Raw genomic sequence first — 17,562 nt, 5'->3', positions numbered from 1 at the left:
CTCTGGATCAAAAGCAGTTCAATGACATGAAAATGAAAGGCTTACAGCACCAGGTTTTCCCAGGCAGTCTCCGATCCAAGTACTAACCAAGCCCAGCCCTGCTTAGCTTCCGAGATCAGACGAGGTCGGGCGTGCTCAGGGTGGTATGGCCGTAAGCTGCTGGCCCCAGCACAATGTCTCAATTTATGGATTCAAGTGATTAGGTGGCAAGTACCTGAAGTTACGAAGACAATCCTATAACCATAACTGCATGTTTGCATAATACCCTAACCCAAAGGCTCAGTTTGGCATTTATCCAACAGCACAGGCCCTGGATTGTTGAAGATGGCCTCTGGAACCAGCACAGGGCCTGGTGTGTTGTACATGGCCACAGCTAGCAGCACAGGGCCTGGTTTGGTGAAGATGGCCTCGGCCAGAAGCACAGGGTCTGGTGTGATATGAGTGGCCTGAGCAAGAGCCACAGGCCCTGGTGTGGTGTAAGTGGACTCAGCCAGCAGCCACAGGCCCTGGTGTGGTGTAGGTGGCCTCAGCCAGCAGCCACAGGCCCTTGTGTGGTGTAAGTGGCCTCAGCCAGCAGCCACAGGCCCTGGTGTGGTGTAAGTGGCCTCAGCCAGTGCCACAGGCCCTGGTGTGGTGTAATTGGCCTCAATAGCAACTAAGGCCCTGGTGTTGTGTATGTGGCCTCAGCCAGCAGCCACAGGCCCTGGTGTGGTGTACATGGCCACAGCCAGCAGCCACAGGCCCTGGTGTGGTGTAAGTGGCCTCAATAGCAACTAAGGCCCTGGTGTGGTGTAAGTGGCCTCAGCCAGCAGCCACAGGCCTTGGTGTGGTGTAAGTCGCCTCATCCAGCAGCCACAGGCCCTGGTGTGGTGTAAGTGGCCTCAGCCAGCAGCCACAGGCCCTGGTGTGGTGTAAGTGGCCTCAGCCAGTGCCACAGGCCCTGGTGTGGTGTAATTGGCCTCAATAGCAACTAAGGCCCTGGTGTGGTGTATGTGGCCTCAGCCAGCAGCCACAGGCCCTGGTGTGGTGTAAGTGGCCTCAGAAGCAAATAAGGCCCTGGTGTGGTGTAAGTGGCCCCAGCCGGTCACTCAGGCCCTGGTGTGGTGTAGGTGGCATCAGCTAGCAGCACAAGACATTGGAAAACAGCCAAAAGCAATGTCGTTAATGTGCCCTCATTAATGGGCAGCTGCTTTTGGTCTTTTAATACACCCCTTCTCTGGATCAAAAGCGGTTCAATGACATGAAAATGAAAGGCTTACAGCACCAGGTATTCCAAGGAAGTCTCCCATCCAACTACTAACCAAGCCCAGCCCTGCTTAGCTTCCGAGATCAGACGAGGTCGGGGGTGCTCAGGGTGGTATGGCCGTAAGCTGCTGGCCTCAGCACAATGTCTCAATTTATGGATTCAACTGTTTAGGTGGCAAGTACCTGAAGTTACGAAGACAATCCTTTAACCATACCTGCATGTTTGCATAATACCCTAACCCAAAGGCTCAGCTTAGCATTTATCTAACAGCACAGACCCTGGATTGTTGAAGATGGCCTCAGGAACCAGCACAGGGCCTGGTGTGTTGTACATGGCCACAGCTAGCAGCACAGGGGCTGGTTTGGTGAAGATGGCCTCGGCCAGAAGCACAGGGCCTGGTGTGGAGTAAGTGGCCTGAGCAAGAGCCACAGGCCCTGGTGTGGTGTAAGTGGCCTCAGCCAGCAGCCACAGGCCCTGGTGTGGTGTAAGTGGCCTGAGCAAGAGCCACAGGCCCTGGTGTGGTGTAAGTGGCCTCAGCCAGCAGCCACAGGCCCTGGTGTGGTGTAAGTGGCCTCAGCCAGCAGCCACAGGCCCTGGTGTGGTGTAAGTGGCCTCAGAAGCAAATAAGGCCCTGGTGTGGTGTAAGTGGCCTCAATAGCAACTAAGGCCCTGGTGTGGTGTAAGTGGCCTCAGCCAGCAGCACAGGGCCTGGTGTGTTGTACATGGCCACAGCAAGCAGCACTGGGCCAGGTTTGGTGAAGATGGCCTTGGCCAGAAGCACAGGGTCTGGTGTGATATGAGTGGCCTGAGCAAGAGCCACAGGCCCTGGTGTGGTGTAAGTGGCCTCAGCCAGAAGCCACAGGCCCTGGTGTGGTGTAGGTGGCCTCAGCCAGCAGCCACAGGCCCTTGTGTGGTGTAAGTGGCCTCAGCCAGCAGCCACAGGCCCTGGTGTGGTGTAAGTGGCCTCAGCCAGCAGCCACAGGCCCTGGTGTGGTGTAAGTGGCCTGAGCAAGAGCCACAGACCCTGGTGTGGTGTAATTGGCCTCAATAGCAACTAAGGCCCTGGTGTGGTGTAGGTGGCCTCAGCCAGCAGCCACAGGCCCTGGTGTGGTGTAAGTGGCCTCAGCCAGCAGCCACAGGCCCTGGTGTGGTGTAGGTGGCCTCAGCCAGCAGCCACAGGCCCTTGTGTGGTGTAAGTGGCCTCAGCCAGCAGCCACAGGCCCTGGTGTGGTGTAAGTGGCCTCAGCCAGTGCCACAGGCCCTGGTGTGGTGTAATTGGCCTCAATAGCAACTAAGGCCCTGGTGTGGTGTATGTGGCCTCAGCCAGCAGCCACAGGCCCTGGTGTGGTGTACATGGCCACAGCCAGCAGCCACAGGCCCTGGTGTGGTGTAAGTGGCCTCAATAGCAACTAAGGCCCTGGTGTGGTGTAAGTGGCCTCAGCCAGCAGCCACAGGCCCTGGTGTGGTGTAGGTGGCCTCAGCCAGCAGCCACAGGCCCTGGTGTGGTGTAAGTGGCCTGAGCAAGAGCCACAGACCCTGGTGTGGTGTAATTGGCCTCAATAGCAACTAAGGCCCTGGTGTGGTGTAAGTGGCCTCAGCCAGCAGCCACAGGCCTTGGTGTGGTGTAAGTGGCCTCAGCCAGAGCCACAGGCCCTGATGTGGTGTAAGTGGCCCCAGCCGGTCACTCAGGCCCTGGTGTGGTGTAGGTGGCATCAGCTAGCAGCACAAGACATTGGAAAAGAGCCAAAAGCAATGTCGTTAATGTGCCCTCATTAATGGGCAGCTGCTTTTGGTCTTTTAATACACCCCTTCTCTGGATCAAAAGCGGTTCAATGACATGAAAATGAAAGGCTTACAGCACCAGGTATTCCAAGGAAGTCTCCCATCCAAGTACTAACCAAGCCCAGCCCTGCTTAGCTTCCGAGATCAGACGAGGTCAGGCATGCTCAGGGTGGTATGGCCGTAAGCTGCTGGCCACAGCACAATGTCTCAATTTATGGATTCAAGTGATTAGGTGGCAAGTACCTGAAGTTACGAAGACAATCCTATAACCATACCTGCATGTTTGCATAATACCCTAACCCAAAGGCTCAGTTTAGCATTTATCCAACAGCACAGGCCCTGGATTGTTGAAGATGGCCTCAGGAACCAGAACAGGGCCTGGTGTGTTGTACATGGCCACAGCTAGCAGCACAGGGGCTGGTTTGGTGAAGATGGCCTCGGCCAGAAGCACAGGGCCTGGTGTGGAGTAAGTGGCCTGAGCAAGAGCCACAGGCCCTGGTGTGGTGTAAGTGGCCTCAGCCAGCAGCCACAGGCCCTGGTGTGGTGTAAGTGGCCTCAGCCAGTGCCACAGGCCCTGGTGTGGTGTAATTGGCCTCAATAGCAACTAAGGCCCTGGTGTTGTGTATGTGGCCTCAGCCAGCAGCCACAGGCCCTGGTGTGGTGTAAGTGGCCTCAGAAGCAAATAAGGCCCTGGTGTGGTGTAAGTGGCCTCAATAGCAACTAAGGCCCTGGTGTGGTGTAAGTGGCCTCAGCCAGCAGCCACAGGCCCTGGTGTGGTGTAGGTGGCCTCAGCCAGCAGCCACAGGCCCTTGTGTGGTGTAAGTGGCCTCAGCCAGCAGCCACAGGCCCTGGTGTGGTGTAAGTGGCCTCAGCCAGTGCCACAGGCCCTGGTGTGGTGTAATTGGCCTCAATAGCAACTAAGGCCCTGGTGTGGTTTATGTGGCCTCAGCCAGCAGCCACAGGCCCTGGTGTGGTGTACATGGCCACAGCCAGCAGCCACAGGCCCTGGTGTGGTGTAAGTCGCCTCATCCAGCAGCCACAGGCCCTGGTGTGGTGTAAGTCGCCTCATCCAGCAGCCACAGGCCCTGGTGTGGTGTAAGTCGCCTCATCCAGCAGCCACAGGCCCTGGTGTGGTGTAAGTGGCCTCAGCCAGCAGCCACAGGCCCTGGTGTGGTGTAAGTGGCCTCAATAGCAACTAAGGCCCTGGTGTGGTGTATGTGACCTCAGCCAGCAGCCACAGGCCCTGGTGTGGTGTAAGTGGCCTCAGAAGCAAATAAGGCCGTGGTGTGGTGTAAGTGGCCTCAGCCAGAGCCACAGGCCCTGGTGTGGTGTAAGTGGCCTCAATAGCAACTAAGGCCCTGGTGTGGTGTAAGTGGCCTCAGAAGCAAATAAGGCCGTGGTGTGGTGTAAGTGGCCTCAGCCAGAGCCACAGGCCCTGGTGTGGTGTAAGTGGCCTCAGCCAGTGCCACAGGCCCTGGTGTGGTGTAAGTGGCCTGAGCAAGAGCCACAGACCCTGGTGTGGTGTAATTGGCCTCAATAGCAACTAATGCCCTGGTGTGGTGTAAGTGGCCTCAGCCAGCAGCCACAGGCCCTGGTGTGGTGTAAGTGTCCTGAGCAAGAGCCACAGGCCCTGGTGTGGTGTAAGTGGCCTGAGCAAGAGCCACAGACCCTGGTGTGGTGTAATTGGCCTCAATAGCAACTAATGCCCTGGTGTGGTGTAGGTGGCCTCAGCCAGCAGCCACAGGCCCTGGTGTGGTGTAGGTGGCCTCAGCCAGCAGCCACAGGCCCTTGTGTGGGGTAAGTGGCCTCAGCCAGTGCCACAGGCCCTGATGTGGTGTAAGTGGCCCCAGCCGGTCATTCAGGCCCTTGTGTGGTGTAAGTGGCCTGAGCAAGAGCCACAGACCCTGGTGTGGTGTAATTGGCCTCAATAGCAACTAAGGCCCTGGTGTGGTGTATGTGGCCTCAGCCAGCAGCCACAGGCCCTGGTGTGGTGTAAGTGGCCTCAATAGCAACTAAGGCCCTGGTGTGGTGTAAGTGGCCTCAGCCAGCAGCCACAGGCCCTGGTGTGGTGTAAGTGGCCTCAATAGCAACTAAGGCCCTGGTGTGGTGTAAGTAGCCTCAGCCAGCAGCCACAGGCCTTGGTGTGGTGTAAGTCGCCTCATCCAGCAGCCACAGGCCCTGGTGTGGTGTAAGTGGCCTCAATAGCAACTAAGGCCCTGGTGTGGTGTAAGTAGCCTCAGCCAGCAGCCACAGGCCTTGGTGTGGTGTAAGTCGCCTCATCCAGCAGCCACAGGCCCTGGTGTGGTGTAAGTGGCCTCAGCCAGCAGCCACAGGCCCTGGTGTTGTGTAGGTGGCCTCAGCCAGCAGCCACAGGCCCTTGTGTGGTGTAAGTGGCCTCAGCCAGCAGCCACAGGCCCTGGTGTGGTGTAAGTGGCCTCAGCCAGTGCCACAGGCCCTTGTGTGGTGTAAGTGGCCTCAGCCAGCAGCCACAGGCCCTGGTGTGGTGTAATTGGCCTCAATAGCAACTAAGGCCCTGGTGTGGTGTAAGTGGCCTGAGCAAGAGCCACAGACCCTGGTGTGGTGTAATTGGCCTCAATAGCAACTAAGGCCCTGGTGTGGTGTAAGTGGCCTCAGCCAGCAGCCACAGGCCCTGGTGTGGTGTAAGTGGCCTCAGCCAGCAGCCACAGGCCCTGATGTGGTGTAAGTGGCCCCAGCCGGTCACTCAGGCCCTGGTGTGGTGTAGGTGGCATCAGCTAGCAGCACAAGACATTGGAAAACAGCCAAAAGCAATGTCGTTAATGTGCCCTCATTAATGGGCAGCTGCTTTTGGTCTTTTAATACACCCCTTCTCTGGATCAAAAGCGGTTCAATGACATGAAAATGAAAGGCTTACAGCACCAGGTATTCCCAGGCAGTCTCCCATCCAAGTACTAACCAAGCCCAGCCCTGCTTAGCTTCCGAGATCAGACGAGGTCGGGCGTGCTCAGGGTGGTATGGCCGTAAGCTGCTGGCCCCAGCACAATGTCTCAATTTATGGATTCAACTGATTAGGTGGCAAGTACCTGAAGTTACGAAGACAATCCTTTAACCATACCTGCATGTTTGCATAATACCCTAACCCAAAGGCTCAGTTTAGCATTTATCTAACAGCACAGGCCCTGGATTGTTGAAGATGGCCTCAGGAACCAGCACCGGGCCTGGTGTGTTGTACATGGCCACAGCTAGCAGCACAGGGCCTGGTTTGGTGAAGATGGCCTCGGCCAGAAGCGCAGGGCCTGGTGTGGTGTAAGTGGCCTCAGCCAGCAGCCACAGGCCCTGGTGTGGTGTAAGTGGCCTCAGCCAGCAGCCACAGGCCCTGGTCTGGTGTAAGTGGCCTCAGCCAGCAGCCACAGGCCCTGGTGTGGTGTAAGTGGCCTCAGCCAGAGCCACAGGCCGTGGTGTAGTGTAAGTGGCCTCAGCCAGTGCCACAGGCCCTGGTGTGGTGTAAGTGGCCTGAGCAAGAGCCACAGACCCTGGTGTGGTGTAATTGGCCTCAATAGCAACTAATGCCCTGGTGTGGTGTAAGTGGCCTCAGCCAGCAGCCACAGGCCCTGGTGTGGTGTAAGTGGCCTCAGCCAGTGCCACAGGCCCTGGTGTGGTGTAAGGGGCCTCAATAGCAACTAATGCCCTGGTGTGGTGTAAGTGGCCTCAGCCAGCAGCCACAGGCACTGGTGTGGTGTAAGTGGCCTCAGCCAGCAGCCACAGGCCCTGGTGTGGTGTAAGTGGCCTCAGCCAGCAGCCACAGGCCCTGGTGTGGTGTAAGTGGCCTGAGCCAGCAGCCACAGGCCCTGGTGTGGTGTAAGTGGCCTCAGCCAGAAGCCACAGGCACTGGTGTGGTGTAAGTGGCCTCAGCCAGTGCCACAGGCCCTGGTGTGGTGTAAGTGGCCTCAGCCAGCAGCCACAGGCCCTGGTGTGGTGTAAGTGGCCTGAGCCAGCAGCCACAGGCCCTGGTGTGGTGTAAGTGGCCTCAGCCAGAAGCCACAGGCCCTGGTGTGGTGTAAGGGGCCTCAATAGCAACTAATGCCCTGGTGTGGTGTAAGTGGCCTCAGCCAGCAGCCACAGGCACTGGTGTGGTGTAAGTGCCCTCAGCCAGCAGCCACAGGCCCTGGTGTGGTGTAAGTGGCCTCAGCCAGCAGCAACAGGCCCTGGTGTGGTGTAAGTGGCCTCAGCCAGCAGCCACAGGCCCTGGTGTGGTGTAAGTGGCCTGAGCAAGAGGCACAGGCCCTGGTGTGGTGTAAGTGGCCTCAATAGCAACTAATGCCCTGGTGTGGTGTAAGTGGCCTCAGCCAGCAGCCACAGGCCCTGGTGTGGTGTAAGTGGCCTGAGCAAGAGCCACAGACCCTGGTGTGGTGTAATTGGCCTCAATAGCAACTAATGCCCTGGTGTGGTGTAAGTGGCCTCAGCCAGCAGCCACAGGCCCTGGTGTGGTGTAAGTGGCCTCAGCCAGCAGCCACAGGCCCTGGTGTGGTGTAAGTGGCCTCAGCCAGTGCCACAGGCCCTGGTGTGGTGTAAGTGGCCTCAATAGCAACTAATGCCCTGGTGTGGTGTAAGTGGCCTCAGCCAGCAGCCACAGGCCCTGGTGTGGTGTAAGTGGCCTGAGCAAGAGCCACAGACCCTGGTGTGGTGTAATTGGCCTCAATAGCAACTAAGGCCCTGGTGTGGTGTAGGTGGCCTCAGCCAGCAGCCACAGGCCCTGGTGTGGTGTAAGTGGCCTCAGCCAGTGCCACAGGCCCTGGTGTGGTGTAATTGGCCTCAATAGCAACTAAGGCCCTGGTGTTGTGTATGTGGCCTCAGCCAGCAGCCACAGGCCCTGGTGTGGTGTAAGTGGCCTCAGAAGCAAATAAGGCCCTGGTGTGGTGTAAGTGGCCTCAATAGCAACTAAGGCCCTGGTGTGGTGTAAGTGGCCTCAGCCAGCAGCACAGGGCCTGGTGTGTTGTACATGGCCACAGCAAGCAGCACTGGGCCAGGTTTGGTGAAGATGGCCTTGGCCAGAAGCACAGGGTCTGGTGTGATATGAGTGGCCTGAGCAAGAGCCACAGGCCCTGGTGTGGTGTAAGTGGCCTCAGCCAGAAGCCACAGGCCCTGGTGTGGTGTAGGTGGCCTCAGCCAGCAGCCACAGGCCCTTGTGTGGTGTAAGTGGCCTCAGCCAGCAGCCACAGGCCCTGGTGTGGTGTAAGTGGCCTCAGCCAGCAGCCACAGGCCCTGGTGTGGTGTAAGTGGCCTGAGCAAGAGCCACAGACCCTGGTGTGGTGTAATTGGCCGCAATAGCAACTAAGGCCCTGGTGTGGTGTAGGTGGCCTCAGCCAGCAGCCACAGGCCCTGGTGTGGTGTAAGTGGCCTCAGCCAGCAGCCACAGGCCCTGGTGTGGTGTAAGTGGCCTCAGCCAGAGCCACAGGCCCTGATGTGGTGTAAGTGGCCCCAGCCGGTCACTCAGGCCCTGGTGTGGTGTAGGTGGCATCAGCTAGCAGCACAAGACATTGGAAAACAGCCAAAACGCAATGTCGTTAATGTGCCCTCATTAATGGGCAGCTGCTTTTGGTCTTTTAATACACCCCTTCTCTGGATCAAAAGCGGTTCAATGACATGAAAATGAAAGGCTTACAGCACCAGGTATTCCCAGGCAGTCTCCCATCCAAGTACTAACCAAGCCCAGCCCTGCTTAGCTTCCGAGATCAGACGAGGTCGGGCGTGCTCAGGGTGGTATGGCCGTAAGCTTCTGGCCCCAGCACAATGTCTCAATTTATGGATTCAAGTGATTAGGTGGCAAGTACCTGAAGTTACGAAGACAATCCTATAACCATAACTGCATGTTTGCATAATACCCTAACCCAAAGGCTCAGTTTGGCATTTATCCAACAGCACAGGCCCTGGATTGTTGAAGATAGCCTCTGGAACCAGCACAGGGCCTGGTGTGTTGTACATGGCCACAGCTAGCAGCACAGGGGCTGGTTTGGTGAAGATGGCCTCGGCCAGAAGCACAGGGCCTGGTGTGGAGTAAGTGGCCTGAGCAAGAGCCACAGGCCCTGGTGTGGTGTAAGTGGCCTCAGCCAGCAGCCACAGGCCCTGGTGTGGTGTAAGTGGCCTCAGCCAGTGCCACAGGCCCTGGTGTGGTGTAATTGGCCTCAATAGCAACTAAGGCCCTGGTGTTGTGTATGTGGCCTCAGCCAGCAGCCACAGGCCCTGGTGTGGTGTAAGTGGCCTCAGAAGCAAATAAGGCCCTGGTGTGGTGTAAGTGGCCTCAATAGCAACTAAGGCCCTGGTGTGGTGTAAGTGGACTCAGCCAGCAGCACAGGGCCTCGTGTGTTGTACATGGCCACAGCAAGCAGCACTGGGCCAGGTTTGGTGAAGATGGCCTTGGCCAGAAGCACAGGGTCTGGTGTGATATGAGTGGCCTGAGCAAGAGCCACAGGCCCTGGTGTGGTGTAAGTGGCCTCAGCCAGAAGCCACAGGCCCTGGTGTGGTGTAGGTGGCCTCAGCCAGCAGCCACAGGCCCTTGTGTGGTGTAAGTGGCCTCAGCCAGCAGCCACAGGCCCTGGTGTGGTGTAAGTGGCCTCAGCCAGCAGCCACAGGCCCTGGTGTGGTGTAAGTGGCCTGAGCAAGAGCCACAGACCCTGGTGTGGTGTAATTGGCCGCAATAGCAACTAAGGCCCTGGTGTGGTGTAGGTGGCCTCAGCCAGCAGCCACAGGCCCTGGTGTGGTGTAAGTGGCCTCAGCCAGCAGCCACAGGCCCTGGTGTGGTGTAAGTGGCCTCAGCCAGAGCCACAGGCCCTGATGTGGTGTAAGTGGCCCCAGCCGGTCACTCAGGCCCTGGTGTGGTGTAGGTGGCATCAGCTAGCAGCACAAGACATTGGAAAACAGCCAAAACGCAATGTCGTTAATGTGCCCTCATTAATGGGCAGCTGCTTTTGGTCTTTTAATACACCCCTTCTCTGGATCAAAAGCGGTTCAATGACATGAAAATGAAAGGCTTACAGCACCAGGTATTCCCAGGCAGTCTCCCATCCAAGTACTAACCAAGCCCAGCCCTGCTTAGCTTCCGAGATCAGACGAGGTCGGGCGTGCTCAGGGTGGTATGGCCGTAAGCTTCTGGCCCCAGCACAATGTCTCAATTTATGGATTCAAGTGATTAGGTGGCAAGTACCTGAAGTTACGAAGACAATCCTATAACCATAACTGCATGTTTGCATAATACCCTAACCCAAAGGCTCAGTTTGGCATTTATCCAACAGCACAGGCCCTGGATTGTTGAAGATAGCCTCTGGAACCAGCACAGGGCCTGGTGTGTTGTACATGGCCACAGCTAGCAGCACAGGGGCTGGTTTGGTGAAGATGGCCTCGGCCAGAAGCACAGGGCCTGGTGTGGAGTAAGTGGCCTGAGCAAGAGCCACAGGCCCTGGTGTGGTGTAAGTGGCCTCAGCCAGCAGCCACAGGCCCTGGTGTGGTGTAAGTGGCCTCAGCCAGTGCCACAGGCCCTGGTGTGGTGTAATTGGCCTCAATAGCAACTAAGGCCCTGGTGTTGTGTATGTGGCCTCAGCCAGCAGCCACAGGCCCTGGTGTGGTGTAAGTGGCCTCAGAAGCAAATAAGGCCCTGGTGTGGTGTAAGTGGCCTCAATAGCAACTAAGGCCCTGGTGTGGTGTAAGTGGACTCAGCCAGCAGCACAGGGCCTCGTGTGTTGTACATGGCCACAGCAAGCAGCACTGGGCCAGGTTTGGTGAAGATGGCCTTGGCCAGAAGCACAGGGTCTGGTGTGATATGAGTGGCCTGAGCAAGAGCCACAGGCCCTGGTGTGGTGTAAGTGGCCTCAGCCAGAAGCCACAGGCCCTGGTGTGGTGTAGGTGGCCTCAGCCAGCAGCCACAGGCCCTTGTGTGGTGTAAGTGGCCTCAGCCAGCAGCCACAGGCCCTGGTGTGGTGTAAGTGGCCTCAGCCAGCAGCCACAGGCCCTGGTGTGGTGTAAGTGGCCTGAGCAAGAGCCACAGACCCTGGTGTGGTGTAATTGGCCGCAATAGCAACTAAGGCCCTGGTGTGGTGTAGGTGGCCTCAGCCAGCAGCCACAGGCCCTGGTGTGGTGTAAGTGGCCTCAGCCAGCAGCCACAGGCCCTGGTGTGGTGTAAGTGGCCTCAGCCAGAGCCACAGGCCCTGATGTGGTGTAAGTGGCCCCAGCCGGTCACTCAGGCCCTGGTGTGGTGTAGGTGGCATCAGCTAGCAGCACAAGACATTGGAAAACAGCCAAAACGCAATGTCGTTAATGTGCCCTCATTAATGGGCAGCTGCTTTTGGTCTTTTAATACACCCCTTCTCTGGATCAAAAGCGGTTCAATGACATGAAAATGAAAGGCTTACAGCACCAGGTATTCCCAGGCAGTCTCCCATCCAAGTACTAACCAAGCCCAGCCCTGCTTAGCTTCCGAGATCAGACGAGGTCGGGCGTGCTCAGGGTGGTATGGCCGTAAGCTTCTGGCCCCAGCACAATGTCTCAATTTATGGATTCAAGTGATTAGGTGGCAAGTACCTGAAGTTACGAAGACAATCCTATAACCATAACTGCATGTTTGCATAATACCCTAACCCAAAGGCTCAGTTTGGCATTTATCCAACAGCACAGGCCCTGGATTGTTGAAGATAGCCTCTGGAACCAGCACAGGGCCTGGTGTGTTGTACATGGCCACAGCTAGCAGAACAGGGGCTGGTTTGGTGAAGATGGCCTCGGCCAGAAGCACAGGGCCTGGTGTGGAGTAAGTGGCCTGAGCAAGAGCCACAGGCCCTGGTGTGGTGTAAGTGGCCTCAGCCAGCAGCCACAGGCCCTGGTGTGGTGTAAGTGGCCTCAGCCAGTGCCACAGGCCCTGGTGTGGTGTAATTGGCCTCAATAGCAACTAAGGCCCTGGTGTTGTGTATGTGGCCTCAGCCAGCAGCCACAGGCCCTGGTGTGGTGTAAGTGGCCTCAGAAGCAAATAAGGCCCTGGTGTGGTGTAAGTGGCCTCAATAGCAACTAAGGCCCTGGTGTGGTGTAAGTGGCCTCAGCCAGCAGCACAGGGCCTGGTGTGTTGTACATGGCCACAGCAAGCAGCACTGGGCCAGGTTTGGTGAAGATGGCCTTGGCCAGAAGCACAGGGTCTGGTGTGATATGAGTGGCCTGAGCAAGAGCCACAGGCCCTGGTGTGGTGTAAGTGGCCTCAGCCAGAAGCCACAGGCCCTGGTGTGGTGTAAGTGGCCTCAGCCAGCAGCCACAGGCCCTTGTGTGGTGTAAGTGGCCTCAGCCAGCAGCCACAGGCCCTGGTGTGGTGTAAGTGGCCTCAGCCAGCAGCCACAGGCCCTGGTGTGGTGTAAGTGGCCTGAGCAAGAGCCACAGACCCTGGTGTGGTGTAATTGGCCGCAATAGCAACTAAGGCCCTGGTGTGGTGTAGGTGGCCTCAGCCAGCAGCCACAGGCCCTGGTGTGGTGTAAGTGGCCTCAGCCAGCAGCCACAGGCCCTGGTGTGGTGTAAGTGGCCTCAGCCAGAGCCACAGGCCCTGATGTGGTGTAAGTGGCCCCAGCCGGTCACTCAGGCCCTGGTGTGGTGTAGGTGGCATCAGCTAGCAGCACAAGACATTGGAAAACAGCCAAAACGCAATGTCGTTAATGTGCCCTCATTAATGGGCAGCTGCTTTTGGTCTTTTAATACACCCCTTCTCTGGATCAAAAGCGGTTCAATGACATGAAAATGAAAGGCTTACAGCACCAGGTATTCCCAGGCAGTCTCCCATCCAAGTACTAACCAAGCCCAGCCCTGCTTAGCTTCCGAGATCAGACGAGGTCGGGCGTGCTCAGGGTGGTATGGCCGTAAGCTTCTGGCCCCAGCACAATGTCTCAATTTATGGATTCAAGTGATTAGGTGGCAAGTACCTGAAGTTACGAAGACAATCCTATAACCATAACTGCATGTTTGCATAATACCCTAACCCAAAGGCTCAGTTTGGCATTTATCCAACAGCACAGGCCCTGGATTGTTGAAGATAGCCTCTGGAACCAGCACAGGGCCTGGTGTGTTGTACATGGCCACAGCTAGCAGCACAGGCCCTGGTTTGGTGAAGATGGCCTCGGCCAGAAGCACAGGGTCTGGTGTGATATGAGTGGCCTGAGCAAGAGCCACAGGCCCTGGTGTGGTGTAAGTGGCCTCAGCCAGCAGCCACAGGCCCTGGTGTGGTGTAGGTGGCCTCAGCCAGCAGCCACAGGCCCTTGTGTGGTGTAAGTGGCCTCAGCCAGCAGCCACAGGCCCTGGTGTGGTGTAAGTGGCCTCAGCCAGTGCCACAGGCCCTGGTGTGGTGTAATTGGCCTCAATAGCAACTAAGGCCCTGGTGTGGTGTATGTGGCCTCAGCCAGCAGCCACAGGCCCTGGTGTGGTGTACATGGCCACAGCCAGCAGCCACAGGCCCTGGTGTGGTGTAAGTCGCCTCATCCAGCAGCCACAGGCCCTGGTGTGGTGTAAGTCGCCTCATCCAGCAGCCACAGGCCCTGGTGTGGTGTAAGTCGCCTCATCCAGCAGCCACAGGCCCTGGTGTGGTGTAAGTGGCCTCAGCCAGCAGCCACAGGCCCTGGTGTGGTGTAAGTGGCCTCAATAGCAACTAAGGCCCTGGTGTGGTGTATGTGACCTCAGCCAGCAGCCACAGGCCCTGGTGTGGTGTAAGTGGCCTCAGAAGCAAATAAGGCCGTGGTGTGGTGTAAGTGGCCTCAGCCAGAGCCACAGGCCCTGGTGTGGTGTAAGTGGCCTCAATAGCAACTAAGGCCCTGGTGTGGTGTAAGTGGCCTCAGCCAGAGCCACAGGCCCTGGTGTGGTGTAAGTGGCCTCAGCCAGTGCCACAGGCCCTGGTGTGGTGTAAGTGGCCTGAGCAAGAGCCACAGGCCCTGGTGTGGTGTAAGTGGCCTCAGCCAGTGCCACAGGCCCTGGTGTGGTGTAAGTGGCCTGAGCAAGAGCCACAGACCCTGGTGTGGTGTAATTGGCCTCAATAGCAACTAATGCCCTGGTGTGGTGTAGGTGGCCTCAGCCAGCAGCCACAGGCCCTGGTGTGGTGTAGGTGGCCTCAGCCAGCAGCCACAGGCCCTGGTGTGGTGTAAGTGGCCTCAGCCAGTGCCACAGGCCCTGATGTGGTGTAAGTGGCCCCAGCCGGTCACTCAGGCCCTTGTGTGGTGTAAGTGGCCTGAGCAAGAGCCACAGACCCTGGTGTGGTGTAATTGGCCTCAATAGCAACTAAGGCCCTGGTGTGGTGTAGGTGGCCTCAGCCAGCAGCCACAGGCCCTGGTGTGGTGTAAGTGGCCTCAGCCAGCAGCCACAGGCCCTGGTGTGGTGTAAGTGGCCTCAGCCAGCAGCCACAGGCCCTGGTGTGGTGTAGGTGGCATCAGCTAGCAGCACAAGACATTGGAAAACAGCCAAAAGCAATGTCGTTAATGTGCCCTCATTAATGGGCAGCTGCTTTTGGTCTTTTAATACACCCCTTCTCTGGATCAAAAGCGGTTCAATGACATGAAAGGCTTACAGCACCAGGTATTCCAAGGAAGTCTCCCATCCAAGTACTAACCAAGCCCAGGCCTGCTTAGCTTCCGAGATCAGACGAGGTCTGGCGTGCTCAGGGTGGTATGGCCGTAAGCTGCTGGCCATAGCACAATGTCTCAATTTATGGATTCAACTGATTAGGTGGCAAGTACCTGAAGTTACGAAGACAATCCTATAACCATACCTGCATGTTTGCATAATACCCTAACCCAAAGGCTCAGTTTAGCATTTATCCAACAGCACAGGCCCTGGATTGTTGAAGATGGCCTCAGGAACCAGAACAGGGCCTGGTGTGTTGTACATGGCCACAGCTAGCAGCACAGGGCCTGGTTTGGTGAAGATGGCCTCGGCCAGAAGCACAGGGTCTGCTGTGTTTTTATGAGTGGCCTGAGCAAGAGCCACAGGCCCTGGTGTGGTGTAAGTGGCCTCAGCCAGCAGCCACAGGCCCTGGTGTGGTGTAGGTGGCCTCAGCCAGCAGCCACAGGCCCTTGTGTGGGGTAAGTGGCCTCAGCCAGTGCCACAGGCCCTGGTGTGGTGTAATTGGCCTCAATAGCAACTAAGGCCCTGGTGTGGTGTATGTGGCCTCAGCCAGCAGCCACAGGCCCTGGTGTGGTGTAAGTGGCCTCAATAGCAACTAAGGCCCTGGTGTGGTGTAAGTGGCCTCAGCCAGTGCCACAGGCCCTGGTGTGGTGTAATTGGCCTCAATAGCAACTAAGGCCCTGGTGTGGTGTAAGTGGCCTCAGCCAGCAGCCACAGGCCCTGGTGTGGTGTAAGTGGCCTCAATAGCAACTAAGGCCCTGGTGTGGTGTAAGTAGCCTCAGCCAGCAGCCACAGGCCTTGGTGTGGTGTAAGTCGCCTCATCCAGCAGCCACAGGCCCTGGTGTGGTGTAAGTGGCCTCAATAGCAACTAAGGCCCTGGTGTGGTGTAAGTGGCCTCAGCCAGCAGCCACAGGCCCTGGTGTGGTGTAAGTGGCCTCAATAGCAACTAAGGCCCTGGTGTGGTGTAAGTAGCCTCAGCCAGCAGCCACAGGCCTTGGTGTGGTGTAAGTCGCCTCATCCAGCAGCCACAGGCCCTGGTGTGGTGTAAGTGGCCTCAGCCAGCAGCCACAGGCCCTGGTGTGGTGTAGGTGGCCTCAGCCAGCAGCCACAGGCCCTTGTGTGGTGTAAGTGGCCTCAGCCAGCAGCCACAGGCCCTGGTGTGGTGTAAGTGGCCTCAGCCAGTGCCACAGGCCCTTGTGTGGTGTAATTGGCCTCAATAGCAACTAAGGCCCTGGTGTGGTGTATGTGGCCTCAGCCAGCAGCCACAGGCCCTGGTGTGGTGTAAGTGGCCTCAGAAGCAAATAAGGCCGTGGTGTGGTGTAGGTGGCCTCAGCCAGCAGCCACAGGCCCTGGTGTGGTGTAAGTGGCCTCAGCCAGTGCCACAGGCCCTGGTGTGGTGTAATTGGCCTCAATAGCAACTAATGCCCTGGTGTGGTGTAAGTGGCCTGAGCAAGAGCCACAGGCCCTGGTGTGGTGTAACTGGCCTGAGCAAGAGCCACAGGCCCTGGTGTGGTGTAAGTGGTCTCAGCCAGCAGCCACAGGCCCTGGTGTGGTGTAAGTGGCCTCAGCCAGCAGCCACAGGCCCTGGTGTGGTGTAAGGGGCCTCAGCCAGCAGCCACAGGCCCTGGTGTGGTGTAAGTGGCCTCAGCCAACAGCCACAGGCCCTGGTGTGGTGTAAGTGGCCTCAGCCAGTGCCACAGACCCTGGTGTGGTGTAAGTGGCCTGAGCAAGAGTCACAGACCCTGGTGTGGTGTAATTGGCCTCAATAGCAACTAATGCCCTGGTGTGGTGTAGGTGGCCTCAGCCAACAGCCACAGGCCCTGGTGTGGTGTAAGTGGCCTCAGCCAGTGCCACAGGCCCTGGTGTGGTGTAAGTGGCCTGAGCAAGAGCCACAGAACCTGGTGTGGTGTAATTGGCCTCAATAGCAACTAATGCCCTGGTGTGGTGTAAGTGGCCTCAGCCAGCAGCCACAGGCCCTGGTGTGGTGTAAGTGGCCTCAGCCAGTGCCACAGGCCCTGGTGTGGTGTAAGTGGCCTGAGCAAGAGCCACAGACCCTGGTGTGGTGTAATTGGCCTCAATAGCAACTAAGGCCCTGGTGTGGTGTAAGTGGCCTCAGCCAGCAGCCACAGGCCCTGGTGTGGTGTAAGTGTCCTGAGCAAGAGCCACAGGCCCTGGTGTGGTGTAAGTGGCCTGAGCAAGAGCCACAGACCCTGGTGTGGTGTAATTGGCCTCAATAGCAACTAATGCCCTGGTGTGGTGTAGGTGGCCTCAGCCAGCAGCCACAGGCCCTGGTGTGGTGTAGGTGGCCTCAGCCAGCAGCCACAGGCCCTGGTGTGGTGTAAGTGGCCTCAGCCAGTGCCACAGGCCCTGATGTGGTGTAAGTGGCCCCAGCCGGTCACTCAGGCCCTTGTGTGGTGTAAGTGGCCTGAGCAAGAGCCACAGACCCTGGTGTGGTGTAATTGGCCTCAATAGCAACTAAGGCCCTGGTGTGGTGTAGGTGGCCTCAGCCAGCAGCCACAGGCCCTGGTGTGGTGTAAGTGGCCTCAGCCAGCAGCCACAGGCCCTGGTGTGGTGTAAGTGGCCTCAGCCAGCAGCCACAGGCCCTGGTGTGGTGTAGGTGGCATCAGCTAGCAGCACAAGACATTGGAAAACAGCCAAAAGCAATGTCGTTAATGTGCCCTCATTAATGGGCAGCTGCTTTTGGTCTTTTAATACACCCCTTCTCTGGATCAAAAGCGGTTCAATGACATGAAAGGCTTACAGCACCAGGTATTCCAAGGAAGTCTCCCATCCAAGTACTAATCAAGCCCAGGCCTGCTTAGCTTCCGAGATCAGACGAGGTCTGGCGTGCTCAGGGTGGTATGGCCGTAAGCTGCTGGCCATAGCACAATGTCTCAATTTATGGATTCAACTGATTAGGTGGCAAGTAC

The 17,562-nt window shown here is 57.5% G+C and overlaps 8 non-coding genes and 2 pseudogenes across 8 annotated transcripts; all 10 read right to left on the bottom strand.

Annotated features, from left to right (window-relative positions):
* Positions 1–38: 38 nt before the first annotated feature.
* On the bottom strand, positions 39–157 carry LOC143417316 (5S ribosomal RNA). Its single transcript, XR_013097536.1, has one exon. It is a non-coding gene; the product is annotated as a 5S ribosomal RNA (ribosomal RNA).
* A 1,095-nt stretch (positions 158–1,252) lies between these two features.
* Positions 1,253–1,371, bottom strand: LOC143417473 (5S ribosomal RNA). Its single transcript, XR_013097694.1, has one exon. It is a non-coding gene; the product is annotated as a 5S ribosomal RNA (ribosomal RNA).
* A 1,724-nt stretch (positions 1,372–3,095) lies between these two features.
* LOC143417477 (5S ribosomal RNA) lies at positions 3,096–3,214 on the bottom strand. Its single transcript, XR_013097699.1, has one exon. It is a non-coding gene; the product is annotated as a 5S ribosomal RNA (ribosomal RNA).
* A 2,700-nt stretch (positions 3,215–5,914) lies between these two features.
* Positions 5,915–6,033, bottom strand: LOC143417698 (5S ribosomal RNA). Its single transcript, XR_013097846.1, has one exon. It is a non-coding gene; the product is annotated as a 5S ribosomal RNA (ribosomal RNA).
* Positions 6,034–8,662: 2,629 nt separating this feature from the next.
* On the bottom strand, positions 8,663–8,781 carry LOC143417697 (5S ribosomal RNA). The gene has a single exon (XR_013097845.1). It is a non-coding gene; the product is annotated as a 5S ribosomal RNA (ribosomal RNA).
* Positions 8,782–10,032: 1,251 nt separating this feature from the next.
* LOC143417696 (5S ribosomal RNA) lies at positions 10,033–10,151 on the bottom strand. Its single transcript, XR_013097844.1, has one exon. It is a non-coding gene; the product is annotated as a 5S ribosomal RNA (ribosomal RNA).
* Positions 10,152–11,402: 1,251 nt separating this feature from the next.
* On the bottom strand, positions 11,403–11,521 carry LOC143417695 (5S ribosomal RNA). The gene has a single exon (XR_013097843.1). It is a non-coding gene; the product is annotated as a 5S ribosomal RNA (ribosomal RNA).
* A 1,251-nt stretch (positions 11,522–12,772) lies between these two features.
* On the bottom strand, positions 12,773–12,891 carry LOC143417694 (5S ribosomal RNA). Its single transcript, XR_013097842.1, has one exon. It is a non-coding gene; the product is annotated as a 5S ribosomal RNA (ribosomal RNA).
* Positions 12,892–14,569: 1,678 nt separating this feature from the next.
* On the bottom strand, positions 14,570–14,688 carry LOC143417547 (5S ribosomal RNA; annotated as a pseudogene).
* Positions 14,689–17,386: 2,698 nt separating this feature from the next.
* On the bottom strand, positions 17,387–17,505 carry LOC143417555 (5S ribosomal RNA; annotated as a pseudogene).
* Positions 17,506–17,562: the final 57 nt, after the last annotated feature.

This window comes from Maylandia zebra, linkage group LG3 (assembly GCF_041146795.1).
Source record: "Maylandia zebra isolate NMK-2024a linkage group LG3, Mzebra_GT3a, whole genome shotgun sequence".
In the NCBI taxonomy this organism is placed as follows: domain Eukaryota; kingdom Metazoa; phylum Chordata; class Actinopteri; order Cichliformes; family Cichlidae; genus Maylandia; species Maylandia zebra.
Note: the sequence above shows the minus strand (reverse complement) of the source record. Positions and strands in the feature narration are given on the sequence as shown.